The sequence below is a fragment of the Beta vulgaris genome, chromosome 3, assembly GCF_026745355.1.
Source record: "Beta vulgaris subsp. vulgaris cultivar EL10 chromosome 3, EL10.2, whole genome shotgun sequence".
Taxonomy (NCBI): domain Eukaryota; kingdom Viridiplantae; phylum Streptophyta; class Magnoliopsida; order Caryophyllales; family Amaranthaceae; genus Beta; species Beta vulgaris.
Genome location: NC_079204.1, coordinates 30,489,051 through 30,494,005, shown reverse-complemented (window position 1 = coordinate 30,494,005; position 4,955 = coordinate 30,489,051).

Sequence of the window (4,955 nt, the reverse complement as noted above, 5' to 3'; positions counted from 1 at the left end):
TAGGGAGACAATTCCTTCATATTGTTGGAGTTGTTTTAGATGTTAAGAATGACAAGTTAACTTTGACTGTGGGAGTAGATAGGGTAACTTTTAATTTGACCAATGCTCTGAAAAATCTCATGCTAGAGGAATCCTATTACAGAATTGACATCATTAATGTGCTAGTTAATGATGATATGCCTCAATCCCTTATGCGGGATCCTTTGGAGGCTTTGCTTTGATTTGAATCTTCTACATGTGATGTTAGCCCCTTGAGTGCTTAAGTGGATGACTTGGAAGCAACTCTCACATGTGAAGAGCTTAATAGTATTATTAGTCACGAGAAGGAACGATTAGTACATGATACTCAATCGGTAGAGGTAAAGAAACCTGAGCTAAAACCCCATCCCCCTTGTCTAAGATATGCTTTTCTTGATGAATCTGAATATTACCCTATGATTGTTAGTGCTTCACTGAATGATGATTAAATGTCTCAACTTCTGTCTGTTTTGAGAAGACATAAAAAGGTCATTTGATATAATATAGATGATTTGATGGGTATAAGTCATAACTTTTGCATCCATAAAATTCACCTGGAGGATGATCATCGTCCTAGTATACAAGGCCAACGTCGTTTGAACCCCAATATGTAGGAAGTGGTCAAGAAAGAAGTAATAAAATTGCTTAATGCTAGAATCATCTACCCCATTTCAGATTCTAAGTGGGTGAGTCCAGTTTAAGTGGTTCCTAAAAAGGGAGGTACTAATGTTGTAAAAAATGAGAGAAAAGAATTAATTGCTACAAGAGTAGTAACTGGTTGGCATATGTGCATTGACTATAGGAATTAAATATTGTCACCAATAAAAATCACTTTCCCCTCCCTTTTATTGATCAAATGTTGGAAAGGCTAGTTTGTTACTCTTACTTTTGTTATCCAGATGGCTACTCCGGTTTTTTTTGAAATACCTATCCAACTAGATGATCATGTTAAGACCACCTTTACATGCCACTATGGTATCTTTGCATATCGAATGATGTTGTTTGGACTATGCGATTCCCCTGCCACTTTCCAATGTTGTATGATAGCCATCTTTTCTGAGTTTATTGAGTCCATTATGTAAGTATTTATGGATGAATTTAGCGTGTATGGAATTGATTTTGATGCATGTTTGATGAATTTGGCTAAAGTTTTTAAAAAATGTGAATGTGAGTCTTGTACTGAACTGGGAGAAGTGTCACTTCATGGTTACTGAAGGAGTGGTACTTGGTCATATTATTACTGAACGAGGCATCCAGGTAGATAAAGCAAAAATTCAAGTGATTGAGCAATTACTTCCTCTTGTGAATGTCAAAGGAGTGCGAGGCTTTCTTGGTCATATGGGATTTTATTGCTACTTTAATAAAGATTTCTCTAAAATTACTAAACCGCTTACTCTTTTCCTCCTCAAGGATGCCTTGTTCATGTTTACTAATGAGTGTCTTTTGTCTTTCAACGAGATCAAGCACGCTTTGATTACTGCTCCTATCATTCGATCTCCAGATTGAACTCTTCTGTTCGAGATTATGTGTGATGCTAGTGACTATATATGTTGTGGGAGTTGTCCTTGGTCAGAGGAAAGACAACGTTGTAATATACTACGCTAGCAAGACACTAGATGAAGCTCAAGTTAACTATGCCACCACTAAGAAAGAGCTTCTAGTTGTTGTCTACGCACTGGACAAAGTTCAGGACCTATATGCTGGGGTCCAAGGTAATTGTTATACCGACCATGCTCATTGAAGTACCTCCTAGCCAAAAAGTAGGGAAAGCCTAGACTCATTCAGTGGATTTTGCGGCTCCACGAATTCGACTTAGAGATCAGAGATAAAAAGGGAGCAAACAATGTAGTAGCTAATCATTTGTCCAGACTACAATATGAAAATATGGAGGATGGTCTATCTATTGATGACTCTTTTCCTGATGATGAGCTCCTAGCAGTCACTTCAGGTACCCCGTGGTATGCAAAATTCGCCAACTTCCATGTAAGCGGGAAGACTCCTCCAAATCTAAGTTACCAGTAGAGGAAGAAGTTCCTCCATGAGGCTAAAATTTACTTTGGGATGACCCCCTACTTTACAAGCTTTTTGCTGACATAATCTATCGGCGTTGTATCCCAGAATGGGAGGTGCATGACATTCTGAAGCACTCCCACTCCCTTCCATATGGAGGCCATGCTAGGCCTTCCAAAACAGTTGCTAAGGTATTTCAATCTGATTTTTACTAGCCTACTTTATTTTATGATGCTATGTCCTATGATGCATGCCAAAGAATAAGAAATATTTCTCGTAGACTTGAGAATCCCCAAACCCGAATTTTGGAAGTTAAATTATTTGATGTATGGGTTATTGATTTTATGGGTCCTTTTCCCTCTTCCTCGGGCAATAGTTTCATAGATTCCATTTTCATAAAAGATCTTTTGAGGCCCTGCTTAGGAAATATGGTGTCTATTATATGACTGACCTAGCATATCATCCTCAAACAATTGAGTAAGTAGAAGTGTCTAATCGTGAGATTAAGACTATCTTAGAGAAGGTGGTAGCCAAATCTAGGAAGGACTAGAGTGACAAGTTAGTTGACACCTTATAAGCTTCCAAAACTGCTTTCAAGACCCCTATTGGCATCACCGTACCCTTAAAGGTTAGTCTATGGAAAAGCATACATTGGAGTATAAGGCTTTTTGGGCTGTTAAGGAGATAAACCTTGACGCTAAATTCGCAGGGGAAAACCGCCTACTGCAGCTTAATGAGCTTGATGAACTCCGTTTGAATGCTTATGATAGTCCGCGTCTTTACAAAGAGCACACTAAGAGATGGCATGATAAGAAAATCTTGAGTACAGAGTTGTTTGTTGGTGACAAGGTCTTACTGTATAACTTTAGACTAAAAAATTTATCTGGTAAGTTGAAGTCTAGGTGGTCTAGTCCTTTCTCTGTCACTAATGTTAACAAGTTTGGTTCTATTGAGGTTATGAATGCAATAAGTGAAAAATTCAAAGTTAATGGCCAACGCTTGAAGCTATACCATACAAGAGCTCTTGTTGGGTCAGTGGAGGAACTATACCTCCAACCCCTGAAAGTGCAAGTGACACTCAAGAGGGGGGGTGAATTGAGTGTTTGTCCGAATGTTGTAGATTTTTCGATTATAGTAAGAACAGTAAAGGAACAGTTCTCTAGCAGGGAAAATAAAAGCGATGAATAAACAACACCAGGATTTAACGAGGTTGGACTTCTAATAAGTCTACGTCCTCCACTCACTCACTCTTTTATTAATCAACTCAGAATAACAAAAGAATTACACTCAATCACTTATGCACCTATGCACAAGATGATTCCCCAACTTCCACCTATGGAAGTTCGACCCAACCACCAACTATGATGGTTCAAATGAAGTTGATCCCCGATCAACTTCCCCAGTAAACTGAACTCACAGAATGCTCAAATACAACCAGTTTTTCTCTCAGAAACAAACAACCTAAATACGCTTAGAATGAGAGTAGTTTAAGATCTATGTGGTATTAGGGTTTATGCTAGGTTTGAGAGCTTGAGAGAGAGAATGCTTTTGCTTAGAGTATTCTGAAAATATGCGTGCAAAAGCCCCAACGTTTGTGTGCTAGCAAAACTCCTTAAATAAGCCTTTGGTAAGTAAATGTTACATGATATTATGAGAGTATATTTTCCTCGGAAATATGGAAATTATTCCAAGGAAAATATACTCACTGATTTTATTTGATATCAAATAAAATCAGTATAATATCATATAACACACATACCATACTTAAGAAATCTTGCTCACACAACAAACCATGCATCCGTGTATTTTGAAAATCAATTTTACGCGGAAAGAAAACTTTCCTAAAATACGAATGCATGAAATAAACCCTAGAGGACTAGTTCAGATCTGTTCCCAGACTGTTCCAATCAACCAAGTTTACTTATAGTTGTGTATGACAAGTAACCGAGGTTTCTTGTCATCCACAACTAACTCATTTCTCTAGTTTCAAACCTTTATAGTGCATCAACACCTTTATACCACTTGCATTGCATCTAAGACCTAAATGCTATATATTGATCTTGGTCTTCATGCAATTCTTCAAGACTTGGCTTCACAAGCTTCGTCTTTCTATCCATCGAACTCGTACTTTGGCACCTACACATGCAAACAGAAACATGCATGCAATATAATAGTTCAATGTGGTTTGTCATCACTCAAAACTCAAAACTCAAAACAGGGAACTCAACAACCCCCCTCCTCTTCTGCATGAGGGATGAGGCACTACAGTCATGTGGGATCTTTATAAACCAACACTAATCGGGAGGCAACCCGATTTTCCTTTCCTTTTCTTCTTTTTGTTTTTGATTATTTATAGATTTGATAGTTTTTGTAGCTTTGGTGAGAGAGTGAGAAAGTACTAATCATTATTTTGGGGTGGTTTGTTTGTAGGAATCTTAGCGTAGCATATTGGGATGTTCCTTAGTTTAAAATTCTGCCAAAGACAAGCTAAAACAACCCGTTTCAGCATTTGCCCGATCTGTCCAGGCTTTACCGCCTGATCGGGCTTGTGTTCCATCTTGTTCTGTAGCAAGAAAATAAGCCGCCCGATCGGGTCTGCAACTAATCTCCATTATAGCAAAGCAGGAAAAAAGATCTAGCCCGACAGTATCAGGCTGCACCGCCTGATCAGGCGCCTGTTCCGTCACTTTTTGAAACAAAAATTTAGACCGTTCGATCGGGACCGTAACGTTAATACTGGCGACAAAAACCTGAAAATTTTACACTTGATGGGTGAGTTGCCAGCGAACACTGTAAGTGCCTAAAACCGACCACTTTTCCCCAATTTCTCTCAAAAACTCTCTCTACTTAAAACCCTAACCCTTAATTTTTGTTTCTTCTTCTCCAAATACATCTTCCACCATGAAGATCACCATTGAAGCTACTCC